Source organism: Pungitius pungitius, chromosome 16 (genome assembly GCF_949316345.1).
Source record: "Pungitius pungitius chromosome 16, fPunPun2.1, whole genome shotgun sequence".
In the NCBI taxonomy this organism is placed as follows: domain Eukaryota; kingdom Metazoa; phylum Chordata; class Actinopteri; order Perciformes; family Gasterosteidae; genus Pungitius; species Pungitius pungitius.
In genome coordinates, this window is record NC_084915.1 from 5,343,889 (window position 1) to 5,363,295 (window position 19,407).

Sequence of the window (19,407 nt, forward strand, 5' to 3'; positions counted from 1 at the left end):
TGCAAACAGCATTGTCTAAAAGATGTCCATATGAGTTCTTTGAAGGCTTTATTGTCACGGGTTTAGTTAGTGGTTGCATTGAACACATTATAAGCGATTGTCTCGTAAATAGACAACGACTCGAATTATTAACTCGTAAATTGTTTGGTGAATCTGGTGGATTTTAACGTTTTAAACTCATTGCTCATGGCGTTATGTATGTATAAAGAGCAGTAGATGAGTGTGGCTGGTAACTAGATGGGAGCGCTAGAGATTAATGGGCTTGTTTTTAAACTATAAAAACATAAAGATGTAGATACACACTAAGGATTCAGAACGAGGTCTTAGACTGCTCTTGGATTTTGCAGTTATTATCCTATACGGACAATTGGATTTACAAATTAAACTATCAACACACATTTAGAATAATATATTCTAGTATTGTTGTAATATCCGTGGGAAGAAGAATTCATCGTATACATTAAAAACTCACAGGGGGAGTCGAGTGTTTGTATGTGTTTTTAACACAGGAGCTCAGTCTATGTGAACAGCTCTAATCCGTCTCCAAATACATACAGTAATGTATTATGACACCAAATATGGATGCTAGATCTGTTGCATTTAGTGTTACAGACTCCATTAGTAGATAAACAGAAAATCAGTGGGCAGCTTTTCCATAAATAAATAGTCATTTTTCAAAGCAGGAATGCCAAATGTGTGACGTTACCAGCTTCTCAAATGTGAGGATTAGTAAACTCAATATTCTTTTTTTGAAACAATTCTGTAAGGCATTTTTTTTTTATTTTCCCATAAACTGTTATTCATTGAGATGGAATAAACAACCAACATAAGTCGCAGGTCTGAAAAAACACACACACACACACAATCCAAAACACTGTTTCAAATTCTATGACGGTACGCCGCTGTGTGACAGCCTTCCCAAACAGCCTCCAGCGGCAGACAGTTTGGCTCGGGAACAGCGCGTGAATCAGCACTCAGCAAGCACTCCCCTTGTGACATGTGGCTCTATAGTTAAAAAGGAAAAGTCAGCAGGACCCGTGTGAGCGACGGGACAGCGACAGCGCTGACCAAAACACTGCGTGGGACTCCCGGAGGGATCGGCCCGGGGCGAGGTAAGAGGCTGACCGAGGGATTAGCCGCTCATGTAGGAGGGGTGAGGGAAATGTCAGCCACTCTCGCTCCGTCTTCCTCCGCCGTCTTTCTGTGAGGCATCTGACTCCTGTCTGCTCCACGTCCACGCTGTTCATGGACGAGCGTATCACAGCAGCACCATCCGCACCACTCTGCAGCATCCCAGTGGTTTCCCTCCCCCGTGCGGGCCTCCCTGCTGGCTTATGTCCTATTTCCTTTTCTGCTCTCCTGAAGGGCGAAGCCGCTGTGGGTGAAGCGTCTGGGGGGGCGGGTGGAGGTTGTCTTTGCTCTTTAATGAAAAGCTTATGCCAAAGAGACTGGGATCCAGAAAATTGCACTGAAACATCACTTCCCGATTGCCCTTGAAAGTGCACTTGAGGTGACGGGTGAGGAGTGAAGCGTAACCGGGTGTGTGGAATCACTGCACGTGGTAATTCCTTTATGTTCTATTTATTGGGCGGTGTTCCTCAAATCCAAGTGCACTCTGGGATTATTTCCAGCTATAGAGTAAACTGCTGCGTCATGTGGGTGGAATGTACTGGGCTGGACGATATTTCAAAATTCTAAATAAAATTATTTAGGTTCATATTTTTCATCACACTGCATTTTGCAGTGCTGTATTTTTCTCATTGCTTAAATCAGTATTTTCATAATTGATCATTACGGGGATCATGAGCTCTAGGAGATCTCTTACAGATACATGACTAAAGCTAACAGTTTTGTAATATGAGAGAGAAAAATGGATGAACACTAGAAATCTGAAAATAATTTCTATATTACGTATGTTATTCCTATCCCTTTTCAGGACCAGGCTTCCATATTTAAATAAATTGGTTATGTTTTTAAGCATTGTAGTTTAAAGGGCAGGATAGCTTCTCAAGCCTCTCTATTATATATTGAAAAAGGTTTAGCTCGGTGTGATCATGCCTCTGGTTGACAATGCTTTTTAATACCTCCTCCCTCTTTATGGGGGACCAAATCCACACATCTGTGTTCAAAGAATCCATCTTCAACTGAGTAAAGACACCAAGTGGACGTTTTCCCAACGTTCATTAGTTACCGAGGGAACTGCTTGCTGTAACTTTGGAAGAACAATTCTCATACCGGAGAAATCCCAATGGCCTGATATCCGACCATCTTGTGCTTGAAGAGCTATTAGCATCTGCTATCAGAGCTTGGAGGTTACCTCGGGTTGAATCCTCCACTCCACCAGCTTTGCAACGTGGACCGTGGCACAGCGCTCAGGCTGACAAAATAGCACGCAACTCCTCCCCTCGTTACAGCGCATCCTTTTTTAATCCTCCTCTGAGTTCATGCACAAACAGGTCTCTCTCTCTCTTTCTGGCTGACTCTTTTGCTTTTGAGTTTTGCTTTTAGTGCTTCATCCTGTTTCTCACAGAGGACATTGTGTGTGTGTGTTTTTCTGTACGTATCCTGCTTGGCTAAGCAGTATTTGTTACTTACCGTGTGTCTGTGTGTGTGGGGGGGGGGGTTGTTCCCCTTTTGTTCAGTTCTGTATATCGGTGCCTCTGAAAAAGCTCTCGTTGCATCTGCAGGAAATATAATGCAGCTCCTGTAATGTACCCATGAAAACAGGAAGATTCTCAAAGAGTGGAGTTATGACTATATTTTGATGACTTCTAAGCAGGCATATGGATACTTTTACGCAAAGGACAGCTACATCTGTCCATATTGTCTCTGGGTGACTTAAGTTCTGACTATGTGAAGAAGTGCAATAGGGCCACACAAATATTCATATATTAATCAGAATTGTCATGATTCCAACAGTAAATAAAAATATCGACTTGTATTTTAGTGTTTAAAATAGTACAATTGAACAGTCCCTAAACTGGCAGCTAGATGTTTTGGCTTCATCCTGTCGAATATTGCGGCTGCAGACCTGAGTAAAAGAGAAGTGAGGCAAAACAAAAAGACAAAAAGATGTGTGCATTTACATTCATTATATGGCAGTGAAAGCAGTACCATTTTTACTACAATGTGAAAGTGCAATCAATCCCTTAAATCAATTAATAATTATGATTAATAATCCTTATCAAAATATAAAGAGAGATTATTGCAATCAGGTTACAGATGTGTCGGCGAGTTGAGGTCTGCCTTTTATCTGCTCGGGGGCCCTTCGTCCCCTCCCGACCTCCAAAACACACTTGACATTCAAAAGTGTATAAGTTCTTCTTTTGTCAGTTTTGGATTCTTTCGGTGCCTCTGTAGCTCAACTTAAAGTTTGAGGTCAGCCTCCAACCGTGGAGAGCATTTAAGCAACTTGGAAGATTAAGAGAACGCCTGCTTCATCTGGTGATCAAAGGGACTCACCCAAGACTCATCCTCATCAAGAAGCAGAAAACATTAGACCAAATTTACATCAAGGACTGAAATCTGAATAATTCAACCCAACTTCTTTTTTTGTGGATTTTGGGGCTGTTTCTATCTGAGCCGATAATTGTTAAGTAAGTTGCATGTTTTATTCAGTTGTTTTCTCAGATCTATCATCACTGATTATACATTATAAGCAGTGCATTCTTATCCTCGATCCTTCAGATCCAGAGTCCCCTGCACCGGCTCGTGCACGGCACCGATTTGGGTAAGAGGGGTTGCATAAAACGGGCACATAAAACCGCTGCTGGAATCAATACGACCATGAGAAACGGCCTCGCTCCCCTCGAGTGGAGCTCGCTTGAAGCTGTCACCCAGCTATTGCTCAAAGGGCACTGTTTGAATGCTTGTTAGCCATCTTTGGGCTGTGCGCGTGTGTGTGTGTGTGTGTGTGTGTGGTACTGCCCCCCTGGGATTCCCTCCCTCTATCATACTGACTTCAGAGCTGCTTTGAAGTTCTTCCGCAGAGGTGAAGGGGAGGGGAGATAGAGAGAGAGCCTGAGACAATGAGGGGGAAGGAAGAACAGTGACAATGTCTATTCCGGCACTCACTCTGCTTCCCACCCCCCTAATCATTTGAGAGTGACGTCACAGGCGGCATGGTGTTTTCCGCATGGCAAAGTAGTATCGTGGGAGGGGGGGGGGGGGGGGGGGGCACTGTGTGGACTGTGTAGCCGCTCTCGGTCTCCTCATGAATAATGGACGGGATCAGTGTCGAGTTCCATCAGGTGATCCCGGTGTGCTTTTCAGGAGCGCGTGTGTTTATGTTTATGTGCGTGCGTGTGTGTGTGCATGTGAGGGTGAGAAGAATGGAAGGAGGTGCAATGAGAGCAGCTGCTGCGGCCAAAACATTCTCAACACTGAACCATCTGCTGTGCCGACTCCAGAGAACTAACAACACACACATCCCCCCCCCTATTATCTCCTCAGCAAAACACACCAGATATCCATCTCTCTGCCGTTTTGACACACAGGTTCAGGAGGAGTGCACATGTAGGTTTTGAAATATTGTGGAGGCAAAAAGAACTCCGAGCTTATTAATTCATTTTGCAAAAACCAACAGAAAGAGTATGACCTTTAAATAATGCCCACCCCCCCCCCCCCCCGAGAGGCCCAACATGAGCTCTCCAGCTCTGCCACAAGAGATTCAACGCACACACAAACACACAGCATGTGCAGCATCGGCAGATGTTTGTTGTGCAGGAGTAGAAAGATAGTGCTGATAGATAAAGGGAAGGAGTGAGTGGGAGAAATGATCCTCTCAGCTGCCCATCCAGAGCGGCCATAATCCTGAGTGGGTGAGGTAGTGGGGAGGAATCGGGCTCCGAGGAGATGATGACTCAGTGAACGTCTCCCACATGAGGAAAATGAAACCGAAAATGAAACCTGACTAAAGGCTCCCCCATCAAAACCCATATTTCCAAGGGTAAACTAAAATAATCCCCCAGTAGCATCAGTCCCCCATTGATGTGGTCTTTTTAAACCCGTTTGAATGTTGAATCAAAATAGCATTTATTTGGATCACGTACAGTCTTTCTGAAAAAACAGCATGTTAATTGCTCTGTGTAAACAGTATTGTCGGTGGGAGCGTGTAATGAGTGGCAATGTTTCAGGCTGAGTGACACCAGCAGACAGCAGCAGATGACAAAATGGCATCAGTAATGAGCCACGACTCCATTCATTCAGCCCTGAAAGATTGGGATGAGGGTCGGCAGCAATAAGGCGGCGCTGCAGGGGAAAAAGTGGGCTGAAAAGATGAATGCAGGCCCTGACCTTTTCTATCTTCTCTTTGTCGAGCATGCTGGGAATTCATATCAGCCCAGCCTGCTGGAATCGCCACACTCAAAGCCCCCCCCCCCCCCCCCCCCCTTAGAGCAAGGCCGGAATCAAAAATACCCGTTTATTGCCTCTATGTAGACAATGCATGCATCTCATGGAGTGACCGCAGAGTGATACTGTTGAATCCGTCCGTATGTGTGTGTGTGTGTGTGTCTTTGTCAGACAGGTGTGTGTGTGTGTGTGTGTGTGTTTAACTCAGTCAGGGAAGGCCATGCAGCTGTTCTGGGGGAGGGGGTTGAGCCATCATGCTCTCCTGCAATGATGATGTCAGGCCGTGTAGACGTTGTGGTTGACGGGTGTCTCTCTGTCTCAGTGTCCGTACGCCTGTCTGTCCGATCCTCCGCGGTTAGATAATCAGGAGCGTAACAAACCAACGGCTGCCGCTAAGTGATGAATAGCCCGTTTTACAGAAAGATCAGCCACTTCTCCAGCAGCTTGAATTTTACTTTACACAAAGGTCAAGATTCCCAACATTCCAGAGCTAAACTTCCCATGAAAGGTTTCTGGAAACCAACAAAAAAGTAAAAAAATATTTGTGAAACAACATCCCGCATGTACTTTGAGTCTGTAAAGGCAGACAGTGAGTGAGCCCAATATGGCATGGCCCGTATGTATCTTTAGTAACTACCATCTTCTGAGAGTTTACAGTTATATGGACATGGATAGCAGTAAATAATTGATAAGCTCCATCAGACAGTGTCTGCCAGACGCAGCCCACAGACTGTGGATTCAAACCTGAAATTGGACTGTGAGGAAGAAGAGCTATATGTGGTGGCCCCCAGTAACAGAAAATCCACTATTAACAGGTTGTTATCAAGCACAACTGTCTCCTGCTAAATATTGTTCACATACATTTGGTTTAAAATAACAATGTGATTAAATCAAAAGTCAAAACCACATTTGTGGGGCACAACTTGCATCCAACTTCTTCTGGAAGTTTCCAGAAACCTTGAAATGAAACAATTGCATCAATTTTCTCTTCCATCCCCTTCCATTACTTCCGCTCCGCAGTATTTAGAGTCATCTATCACAGAACTGTTGCAAGTTTTATTGCAGTATTGTTGATTTCATCATTTTATTAGCCGAAGCTGCCATATGTTAGTTCCTGGACTATTTGTGATTCCCCAGCAATCCAATGATTGCAGTTGTGAGTCAAAAAGCCAAATTGTATTAAATTCTTAGATTGCATGTTCAAATGTTTGTAACATTAAGTATGTATGAGATTGCATTGTGGTCATCTGTATTATGGAACGTATCAGTTACCACACACACATAACTTGTTTACAACAGGCTTATGTTCTTCTTTAACATTCGCTATCAACACTAATGATCTCACTGTAGCAGCACTGTTTTTTTTGTAGTATGCCACAATCAAAGTCTCCTATCCCTGATTTAGGGAGCCATTTCAACTTCATGCAATCAGTAGAATTAGCACTAGTCAGATGAGAGAAGAGAACTGATGGCATTTTTAGCTTCTCTTGCTAATTAGGATGATTACAAATGAACTCAGTTCCAGCAAATACAGCAGAAACCTCTTTACTGTATTTTTTAAGTATAACAGAAGCAATAAAGGTTCAGCTTGAAACACACACATTTAAACAGACTCCAGAGAATAAACTGCAAAAAGAAAACTCTACCAATCTACGTTTGGGGAGAATGTTTGGCTTTCGTTGCTCTCTGAGGTCCCGTAATGCAAGTGTGTGTGCGTGAATGTGCACGTGGTGGGAGGCTGTGAGGTGAGCCACTCCGCCCTCATTAAGTTATTTGACGCATAAATAAATCGTGAAACTTTGCTATTGTGTTTGAGTCAGCGCATTTGAGCCCGGCAACGCCGTAGTTACCAGTCTAAATAAAAAAAGACATACTGACAGCCTTTTCGATCTTCCAAGGCTCGCAGTAACCATAAAAGAGCTTTTGTTGAGTTACATTTTGAAGGGGTGTTTTTATGAAGACAGGGTGTTGCTGGATAATTGTTTAGAAGACACAGGGTTCAAGGATTTACAAAGAAGATCAGATGGAAGCATTAAACGTGACTCCAAGAGAGGCGCAAGTCTCCGGCTATTTATAAAGTCTTTGTTCATTAGATGGATCTTTATTGGTTTTGTGTCAATAACAATAACAATCACAACCTGCTGAGAGTGTCTGGTGTAAATGAGAGTCAGCCCAAGTTCTTTTCACCATGAAATTGCCTTGACCAGCTCGAAATGTACGTCAGGGCTTTCGTCGCGTTCAAAGCAATAAACTTCAATCCCAAATACAATCGCGTCTCATGTTGTGCTGTTCAAAGACTCAGTGGTGAATACTGGACCGTGTTCTGTCAAGTGACCCTGGCCTTCTTCAGAGATGTGCTACATGAAAAGTGTTACTTTCACACGCTTCGGTAAAGGCCAGCGGCCTCTGAGGCCCATCCTCAGGCCCCACAAAAGCTGCCACCAAAACGCTCTGCGTTGTTGAACAAAAGATTTTGTCTTTGTCTGGCAACAGCGTCTTTACCCTTCTGCGCATCTGAATCTGACTCTCATTCGGATTCCATCCTCAGTCCCTCATCGATTAACCCCACAGAGTGGAGCACATCTTTGGCCCGCAGGGGAAATTTCATGCTCGATGCCTTTTCCATTAGGGGGAAACGGGAGAATCTACCTCCTCGGGGCATGCAGCTAGAAGCTGAGGACCTACACGTTCCTTTAAAGCTCACATTGTGAGTCAGGAAGAGTACGAGGTTGCACATTTCACTAGGCCTGGACAAGTTCTACGTTCGACCCATTTGCAACTAGTTGACATATGCGCTTCAAGTTGTTTTAACCCGGGGCTTTTAGCTGTGGTAGCCCGGAAGATGCTTAAGTGAAAGGGTTTGTGAGGATGTTAGCCATTTATTCAGCGGCAGCAAATATGATTAGCAACAGAAAGTGGGAATCGCGGGAGACGGACAGGATTAGAGTGAGTGGGTAAAGGCAGAAATGGATCTGTAATCTAGTTACCCTCAGGCTAAGTGTGTTAGCATCTGACGCTACATTTCTATTCATGCTTACAGAGATGGTGGAAGGCTCTGCTCTGATTGGCTGATAAAACATTTGTCCTACCGCTGTAAATAACCAAACGTGTGACACCTTAGGCAGCATGCGAGTTGAGAAGATCACATGAGATGAACCCAAATCGACATAACCTCAAAAGAGTTGACCTCCGGTCTCGGTTCGTAGACTGAGAAGTTTTGACCAATCGCAGTCTGGGCAGTAAAGTAAGTCTTGGTCCAGAGAACTGGGTAAGCCAGAACTCCAGGAAATAGCCCCTTTCCCAAAGAGGCTTACTGATCGATGAATACACACGTGAGCGTAGATGCTGTCATATTTGGATCGGGCAATCACTCCACCTCAAAAATAGAAATAAATGGTGTGCCACCTCTGCAGGTAAGAGTTGCTACTGTGAATGGACATTATTTGTCATTTGTTTCTAAAGTACAAACACTGCTGTTTAGGACAGGGGGTTGTATCATTGAAACACGTACTTGTTTGCAGAGGAGCACCACTGGGGGAATTCTCCGAGTTGAGATGAAAGGATGGGCGACATGCCACCTTCACACAGGCAGGGAGCTGATTGGGTGAGAGCCAACTACCTGTGATGCTGGAATTGGAAACGGGGCCTTGGTAATAAGGGTAGAGAGACAGAGTAAACCAATGGACATGAAACAGCAGGCTTTGTATGCAACGGACGTGTGGGGGGGTGTTCATTTTCTATGTCCAATAGGTATCTGAAATTACTGATGGCTTTCTGTCAAGAGATGTGACTGTCATCATTTTTGTCAATTTGAGTCTGAGTGCAAACAACATGCACAGAAGACAAAGTGCTCTAGTTTTCTTTAAATGAAAACTATATCTTAAACTGCTGTTGTTGTTTCTATTGTTTTTTCTTTACATTTTCCTCTTATGAAAATTCTACTCATACCAAGGAAAATCTAAGCTGGTTAACACTAGTGTAAACGACTGAGAAATGTCATGTGTCTACACTCGGTTGTACGTGTTACTACTTGCAGAAAATCCTTGAGGATATTTGTGTCCATTGTATCTCCTTATATACATTTACATTTACAAGCCTCTGTGTAGATTGTGGCACATTTTCTAAGTGAGAGACCAATGTTCAGCAAGGGACTTAAGCCAGAGCCTTAGGAGAGGAAAACAGATGGCATTGGTGGAGGCAGTGGGGGAAGAGGGTGGGGGGGGGGGAGGGGGAGGGGCAGTGCCTGGCCAGAGGATATTATAGCAAGCCTGGACACACTCATCCTCTGTCCCCTGCCTCCCGGGGGATTAATGAGCCCGTCGTGGCCGCTGCCCATATGGGGAGCCACAGAAGGCATGTGACAATGGGGGGATGATACAGTTAGCCATTTTGTCTGCTAATGTCTGCCTGTGACTAATATTTGGGGATCATGCTAGTGTTGTGACTGTAACACAATCAGTCTGCCTCACTTGTTCGAGCAGCGGACGAAGAGAGTCCAACTAATGTGGGGTGCTGGGTCGCTCCTGGAAGACTGCAGATGCTCATTATTTGAGTTATGTTTACATCAGCAGAGCGGAGCTTACGATTGAGGTAAAAAGCAGGAGGCGCACCTCTGCTTTTTTTTCTCTAGTCAGGGCATTCTGCTCACCACCTTGACTGATAAAGCCTTTTTAACAAAGGCTGACGCCTCCTGTGCAGCTGCTGCGGCATCCGTATTGACTTTGTCTGGAGCCGCATCAGTGTTGGTGAGATTTCTTGTACTATCACTGCACCTCCGGTGCAGCCGAGGGCTGTATCCGACCTTTATGGCGCCTAGTGGTAGCCAGCCCACCTGACCTTTACGAGAGCTTTCAAAGTGTAACTCTCCCTCCTTCCTGCTGGCTTCTCTGGACCCCCGTTTCTAGCGCTGGCAAGCTGGATCCGGCGCCGTCCGCACCCGACTGCAGACTCCTCTCCATATCACTGGGGTCCATATCACTGCTGGTCTGTGTGTGGGTGTACACGTGAGCGAGTGACCAACTAAATCTTCCTTGACACTTTTAACCCAACATGGATTCAATGCGTTGTCACACACAATGTAAAAATAACAACAAGAGGTCACACTTGTTGGTCATTATTAAATGGAAATGTTGCATCCGCACAGTGCAAATGATTTTACATCTCCCAATGTGGTTTCGACCAGGTTGGTACACCTCCATAATGCAGAGGAAGGTTGGTAATTAACTCTGGTTAATAGTATTCATAGTCTACTATATTAGCGTAAGAAAATCCCTGTTAAGAAAGCAGTCCAGTATTATATAGTTTATAAAGAAAAAAAAGTTGACTATCCAATAAAACATTTCCCTTTTTTAAGACGTCTGGTCTCAAATGCTTCTAATAATGGATTGACCGAATTTCTAATAATGCTTTTGATCAGACTGCTGTGGATGACCTTCCTGAGAGGAATGAAAATACACCACAGTGATGATAACATGACTCTGAGATGGAAAATTTAGCAAATTGGCTTCAATAGTTCATCGTCAAGCAACACAACAGACATTTTGTCAATTTCCTGTTAAAGCCCAGTTTTCTAAAATCACTCCACTTTACATAAAAAAAAATGTTATTCAAAAGACTTCCCTCCCTCCCTGAGTTATAGTTACCCGCATATATATTCCTGCTCAGTGCCTTTCCCCCACTGATCAGCTCAGGGCGCGCACAGCAGTGATACACCACTGCTTCGCTTCCCAAGTATGAATATACACACTTGTTTGAGGCCTGGGATTGTAGCGGGTTGCCTCCTGTGAAAGGTGCCTTAATCCTGCCCCCCCACCTGCAGATTAGAACCCCCTGCTTTTTGAAGATTTTACAAAATTTGTCAGCTCCTTCCTGCGGCATGTAAACACATTTCGGCACTGATTAGCCCAGAAACATTGCTTAAGCCCCCCCCCCCCCCATAAAAACATGTACGTGTCGTTTCTTGGGGCAGTGCGGGGGGGGAGTGTTAATCCATGAATATGTGCTGCTAGCACATGGTCATCCTGACAGAGCCCCGAGAGGTTGTGCGATGGGAGCGGGCCTCGAGTTGTGTCCATCGGGGTATTCTGGTTAGTCTCCCTGCGACGGAGAGCAGCAGACTGAGATGTAAAAGCAAGGAGCAACAACACAGCGAGGAGAGGGGCGGGGGGGGGTGGGGGGTGGACCTACCTCACCTTGATAGTTTGAGGGAATGAGTTTTGTGTTGCTGTCAACGTCTCTCTCCAGCTGCTCGGCGTGAGGCACGCGCCTCGTCTCGGGACGGTGAGGCGAGCGACAGATCCGATGACGGATGGACTGCCCCCCCCGTCAGTGTGTGTCTTCGTCTTCACCCTTCGGAGGCTTGTTTTACTCCCTTTGATCTCAATTAGATCCTGTCCCCTCCTGATGATGTGGGGACGGACTGGAGGTCACAGAGGATCAGGGACGAGAGGTGTGACCAGTTCTCCTTCAATCAGTCAGCCAATCGGTCTCCCTTGTCGGCCGTTATCTCCCAGTCTGCCAGGCTCTGCTTTTCACTCGCTCAATACCTGAGCCAGAATGATCTGGCCCTGAGCGGCTGTTCTCTGTTTGGTCTGCGGTTTTTGTCTGCCCGAGCAGGCTACGTTTTTCCATCGGAAGCCAATCTTGACAAATCCTGTTAAAACAGCTATCTGCTGGTTGACCTTGATTCAGTGAATGCTGTATGTCCTCCAGCGTCAGCTACTCACCGCGCGGGCCTCCTTGCCATGAAGAGAATGCTTTCTTATCGTGACAAGAAGGAAGTGGACCTGTCAGGGAAGTGGAAGGTAGGAGGAGGGGCGGCCTCCAACTGAGGCTCCCAAGATATCGGAAAAATGACAAAACCTCCTCAAATCGCTCTCCCCCCGGTGCTGCTGATGCTGCTGGTGCGGCGTTCCGTCAGCAATCTCCGGTGCCCCACCTCACACACACACACACACACACACACACATATCTACATACAGAGTAGGAATTTATACTCACACTGTGAATGCAGAGACAGGAAGGAGGTGCAGTGCTAAAATCCTGTCTCTCTGTGAAAGAACTGCCCATATGAGGGGAGGACAGAGCAGAAGGAGGGGGCCAGTATATGTTTGTGCGTCTTATCTGAGTGAGAATGGCAGTGTCTGAAAAGCCTCCCCAGTGACACACGCTCCCTCTCGAATCTGTGTCCGGTCCATTATCATCGCCGATGCCCGTCTGAATGAGAATTATGCCATACATCTTTAATTGGAGCACACAGGCATATCATGATCTTGTTTATTCGTCTAAGTGATCACATCCGCACGCAGCCAGCCGTGAAATAGAAACCAGCTTCTGAGACCTTCAATGGACGGGTTACATCCGTGTTTATTACAAATGTATGAAAAATGTACAGGCAAGCTAGGCTTGGGACCACAAACAGTACTATTATCATCATTATCAGACAACCACCATCAAATATATTTGAGTGGCTCCTCATGCTTTCAACAGTCTCCAATAGACTGACATTTTGCCCTGTTTTTTTTTTTTTTCGTTCTCCATTTAAGATGGAATGAGGCCTCGATTTCGTAAAAGACCTTCTGTTCAAATTAATTTGAAATGGAATGTCGGGTTGCCTTGGAGACTCTCTGAGATGGAAGCCACCTTTTGTAACTCACCTCAGCTGTCACAGAAATGGCCGCCTCGGCGTTTTAAGAAATGAAATAGTAATTTCATTTTGGTGAAGAGGGTGAATCATAAAGGGAAATGGCTATGATTTGGCATTGCCATTGATTTGTCAAGGCCCATGTAGTTACAGCTCATGCAGTATTTTTCAACAGAACACAGGTTTACAGGTAACCACACTTAACAGAACATGACTAGAATAGAATCATTATATATTATATATATATATGAATAATATATATATATATATTATTATTCAAAGGAACTGGAACGTCAATTGGTCAAAGTTCAATGTTTTAATTTTTTTATTTCTCAATGAAGAGTTCTGTTTTTTTCTCTCCTATTTGTTGTTGTTGTTTTCTTCTTCTTCTTCATCTTCTAGTAGGCTCTAGTGAACAGTGCTAATTTGGAATCCAGATGAGCAAAAAAAACAGTTGGTGGGTAATTTGGTCAGTTAGGGCCACACGGAATGAGTTCACATCGGTAATGATTGAGTTGGTTGGTTGATTAATCCTTCGGCCTGTAAAACATGTAAATAGTGAAACCTAAACGCATTCAAGGCAACGCTATCAAGCGCTTTGTTTAGTCTGAACAACATTCTTTAAACCAGTGGTTCCTAAACTATTTCTGTCAGGGCCTATTTCTATTTATACAACAATTGTATATCACTTTACTTTTCCACTTTCCAACAGGTTTATTACATCTTGCAAACATATTTTCAAGTAAATTTACTTATATATTATATTAATATTGAAGTTTTCAAGTTTTCAAACAATTCTTCTGTGTTGCACCGTGTCTTTTCCACTGTATTTCTGATGTTGGGCGTATTGCTATGTCTCTCTCTCTCTCCCTCCCTCTTTCTCTGCCTCTTTGCTGCGCTTGTCTGCTTGTAACCTGAGCCGGGCGTGTTTAAAACACAACGCATGTCAAGTCCTCATGTCGGTTCCGCTTTCGTTTTGTTTGGACAAATCCATTAATAGATTAATTGTTTGTCCAACTTCAAATCTGATCAAACTACACCCACACAGCCCTTTGGCAGAGTAAACATTGAATGAATGTTTGCTCAGGGTACTTCATCCTACTTTCATCTAATTTATTCCTGAAAACTGAAAGGGGACACATCATGAAAAAACTCTCTCAGTTCTTGTGCAAAAGACTGTCATTTTGGAACATTAATCAGCATTTAGCAAGTTGTTGTATATGAGTTCTTTCAAAAGCAAAACTCTGAAAATGTACAGAATGTGTTTGAAAATGCTCAGCAGAAATTTGTGCTAAAGAGCTGAAAGCAAGATTCTTTAGGAAGGTAAACACATCATTTGGACTACACTAGTCCAATGGCGGCCCAATGCATCAGCCCAGTAGAGTCTAATTAGCTTATTGTTGCTGTGCTTTGGCTCACCTCTCTCAGGCTTTTTTGCTAGAAACACTAAATAAGAGGAAACGCAAGTTCAGCTGGTTGGATAACAACACCATTCTTCTGCTTCTAGCCGATTGATGCTCCAGATGTCAGGATGTTGGTGCGGCCTTGCCTCGCTAAGCATCATCCTGAATGTGGCTTCCCTTATCTCCCTGGCTCACTGTTCTCCTCCAATTAACTAGCTATGGAGGCAGCGCCAGTCGCGCTCCAGATGTTGGCTTTAGCGCGTTATTGGTTCATCTTGACAGGCATTGTGTCAACTGCTCCTGTCGTTACGACTCTAACAATGCAGCCGTGAATCTTTGTCTTTTCAGAGTGTTTTGTTGAATGTCCTCGCCCTTTGATTCCATTTTCGCTCCGACGTTTTCTTTTTTCTTCCTCCCTCCATCAAATTGTTCCATCTCCTACAGCCTCTAATCCCCCTTTTTTCAGTCTTCTCTCTCATGTGTGGCCTTTGTCTCGTTTAGCACTTTGCATTCTCCAATAATTCTCCTTTCTTTATCTGAAGCAGCCCGGTGCCACGCCGTATGATACATTGGGTCGTGCTCATTCCACTCTGTATCCATAGCCAACAGGCTGTATCGCAGCCGGCGAGGCCTTATCCTTCTTCATACCCACTCTATATCTCCCCCTTACTCCCATTTTTTGTGTTCAGCTGTCCTGACATAAAAAGTTGGAGGAAAGAGAACTTTATCTGATTTGTGTGCAGACTTGTGGCTCCAGAGCCCTTGGCTGACAGCTGTGAATGCCACGACTCAGAAGCCGAGCAGACAGCTCAGGCCTCCTGGAAGGCGCTTCACCCGATTCCTCCACTGAGCCTCCAGGGCAGCAGCAGCCATCGGGGCGATCTGTTGTGTGTGTTCCTTAAATTAAACTAATGCCATTTTAATCCTTACTTGATTGTAGGATTACATTACAATAATTAAGCTTGAGATATATATTGTTATGATCAAAAATACCTACATTAATATTATTATTAATGTAGCTTAATACTGAAAAAATGATCTGCAACACAATACAATAGGTGCTAAATGTTTTTTATGTACTTGGTGTTTTTATTCAAAAAAAGGTATATGTTCTGCAAGGATATGTTTGTAAAGTTTCTCCAAAGGCCAACTTCTGTCACAAAAAATGAAAGGACCTTCTGCATTCTGCAGACCTGAAGCCTGCATATTTCTTCATTAGAATCAAGAAGTTGTTTGTTGCCACGTATGTTACAGTTTTACGAGACAAAGAATAAACGATAAAGAGATAAGATAAATAAATATACAATAAAAAATTAACAATATAAACCGATAGCAACACATTTTTCGTTGGACTACTGTCCACTGTCACACAGACTGGGGGGGGAAGGTGGGGCTGCGTTCTTACAGAAATCCACAACCATCCCCACTGTCTTTAAGGCGTTGCACATCCACACCAGGCCACCAGTTGGTCAATCTGCGACCTGTAGGCCGACTCGACCCCACCAGAGATGAGCCCAATGAGGGTGGTGTCATCCGCAAGCTTTAGGCGTTTGATGGACTGGTGAGTGGAGGTGCAGCTGTTTGTGTACAGGGAGAAGGGGCGGGGGAGAAAGAACGCAGCCTTGGAGGGGGGAACCGGTGCTGATGGCCTAGGAAAGCGAGACATGCTTTTCCAGTCTCACGTGCTGCTTTCTGTCGTTGGCGGAAGTCAGTGAGCTGCTTGCAGGTGAAGTTGGGCAACGGCAGCTGGGAGAGCTTATTTTATTACCATAGCAACCAGTGCACTGAATGTCATTTCTAAGCACTGGAAAGACGACACATGGGAAATAAAAGGCAAGCATGTAACAAGCATAATCATGGCTATTATTAGAACTTTGAATGTGAGTTCAGTCACTTCAAATCCCTTTTCTGTTAAATCAAGCATTTTATAGGAATGGAGAAATACAGTATTTTCTTTCCTCTTGTCTGTCCTCTGTGTGATGGTGAGGGAGGCCGTAGCCAGTGAAGCTCTTCCTCATTGCATAGTTCCTCTTCTCCAACCTAAAATCAGCCACCGATTTGTCTTTCTTTTTGTAAGCCCTGTCTGTGAGGCGCTGCTATTATTGGGCATATTAGTGTCCATTATGAGCCCTACTATAATTATGAGGACAGTAATGTCTGTCAAATTAATTTAAGTTTTATACAGGGTTAATAGAATTGTGACTCAGGGGCTAACACATAATTTGATCTGGCCAAACTGACTAAAAAAAAGCGTAAGCTATCCAATAACACAACGGCATGGAGACTCCAGATGTATTTTTCTTTGAGGGGCAAACTTGCCAGTATGCATCTAGAGTATTCCAGATGCTGCAGTTAGGGCTAAAACCTGTATAATGAAGGCTAGTTTTCCATTTTTTTAAATTATTGAGCTTTGATTTACCTTGCAACCCTTGATGAGCTGTCGAAAGAACTAGATACATTACAACTACGGGAAAGTATTGGGCATATGGTCCCAAACAATTGTAAACCATATTGATGGGTGCAGTAGAATGCAAGATAAGCCGGGAACAGACAGAGGCACACACACACACGCTTTAAGACTCATGGATACGAATGTGGCTTCTAAACATGTTAAATGATCAAATTAGTAGAATCTTGTGGTACATATGCACATGGCTCACAAGGCTGCTGCTCTAAATAAGATTATGCCCTCCCTGTCAACATGCCAGACTCCATTGAATGGTCTGAGATGTTTTGTTGGCTCTGTTCCATTTGGAGTCATGTGTTACACCCAAGATAAGCAGATGCAACTATTGCACTATTGGGAAAGTAAGCTGTGGGTTTGTCTGCTGTCAGCTGGTAGAGACCTTGCTTTGAATGTTTCTCTTCTTTTTGTTGTGGATATGAGGAGATTTACAATGGCTTTACTACTGCTATATGATTTTGTCAATCAGATGGTCCGTCCGCCCTGCAGCATGATACTCTCTCCAGGTCAATGAACCGTTGTTGAGAAAAGTCACATGACGTGCTTTTTGTCCGTATAATGTTCCCTCATCCCTCAAAAAACAGGCACTTTGCTCCTATCAGTTTGTCTTGGTCATGCATTGTTGCTTTGTTGCTTTGCACTTTTGTGTCCAACCTTGGGCCTGCCTATGAGCCATTTCATCAATAAATCAGTGAGTCTTCCTGCTGCCTCGGTCGTCTGTGAATGGCTCCTATTCCCGTCGCACTGCATATCCAGCTGTGACAGTTGGATGGATTGCCATGGCCTTTGCTGCAGACATTTTTAAGTTCCTTCGGGATTTTGAATGAATTCATTAGATATTGACCAAATAGCCTCAGATGCTGAATAACCAGTATTAGCGTTCTTCTCGGCTAAAGTACGTTTTTTATATTTACTCCTTTTTATCACTCACAATACAAATGGTTTAATCCATCAAAAATATTAAGGACACAATTGGCAGCGAATTATTGCTGTGCTTGTGCATTTAACGAGCCAGATTCAAATCATTTCAAAAGAAGGAAACAAAAGCCCTCATATATTACAGGAAGTTGAAATGGTCTGCTGCTTCTTGAACATTTTACAATGTCAATAAATCTGCTAAACTTTCAGCTCACCTTTGTTCGTAGAGGATCTAACATAGTCTGCGACTTTGACACGGTGTAAGAAACTGCTTTGGTTTTGTTGCGAGGTACTTTGTCTAGATACACACAATATGACATGAAATGTCCTGAGAGTCAGTTAACCAACTTGGAGAGTTCTCTATTTATTGCTGCTGTTATACTTTTAGATGCAGAAGTGCTCTTTGAAGCAAACCAATAAACACGGCTCGGTCTCTTTTGGACTTGTGCCTTCTCATCTGTCCTTCAGTCTGTGTGTGAGTGTGTGGGAGGCGTTATGAAGCTTATCATTGTTCATTCGCTAGAAGATGCTGCAGTATCTCCAACCATTTATGCTATTTTTTTTCAGATGGTTAAAACTGTTGCCGTAGAATGACATTCATCATTACCAAAACTATACAACTCTATCCATTAACACACAAAACAGCGTGGTGGTGATCAGGTTATCAAGCCTATGCCTCCAAACTGTAAATTTGCACTGATGAATGATAAATGCCATTTATGGTTGCTTTTGAAAATTCGCATCAAACAGTGAGAAACATTTGGGACAGAACATTTGAACAAAAATTGCAAACCAACTGGGTATTAGCTGGTGGGGAACTAATAACACAATAATTTGGTTCACTCGCCTGGAGCTAAGTGACAGAGATCCTGAGTCCCCCGTGTAATTATCTAGAGGTTTGAGCTTGTGCCTCATCGGCCTGATTATTGTTATGCGTAAAGCTGTGAGACATCGGCGGAGGGCCGGGGGCCGAAAGGGATTACGATACAGGAGTGGTGCGGGGGGAAAACAAGTGTTTTTTTTTTATGAAAAGACCTCTGCAAACCCCTGACAGGTTTAATATCTGCGGGAGATGAGAAGGGGCTTTGTCTGAGACATTGCCAGATGTTGTTGTTGTTGTTGATTGGAAGAAGGTGGTTGTCAGAGGGATGCCCCAGTAGTCATGCGGTGTTGTCTGACGAGCATTTCTTTGCATCGGGCAGCCGATCGCTCTCAGATGAAAGAGGAGCGGCGAGAGGAAAAGCCGCCGGGCCTCGTTTGCGTGCTGCGGACGTCTGGAGGTCAACTTTGGATCGCTGCCGGCAAAAAGGAGGTTTCGTCCACATCCGTGCCGTCGGTTGGAAACGTGATTGAACAGGCAAAGTGCCGTGCAACATTGGGAGAATGAGTCGCTGTGGTTTTAAATTAACAGTCTGCAATTGGACTCGGTGGAACACAATGGAAAAGCATTTGTGTTTCCTGGACTTTAACATTCCCGTGGGCTAAAAAACCCCTTTTTAGCAAACCCTGTACCCAGAGCACTTCAAATGAAGTTTCTCTTTGACACTGTGGTTTGTGAGATTTTGATCATTAAAATACAAGTGGTAATTTGATTGTGTATTCACAAATGAATAATTGATTAATGTATC

The 19,407-nt window shown here is 44.0% G+C and overlaps 1 protein-coding gene across 2 annotated transcripts in view; it reads left to right on the forward strand.

The window, feature by feature from the left end:
* srrm3 (serine/arginine repetitive matrix 3) overlaps positions 1-19,407 on the forward strand; it is a 60,964-nt gene that overhangs the window by 661 nt on the left and 40,896 nt on the right. The window lies entirely within an intron of this gene.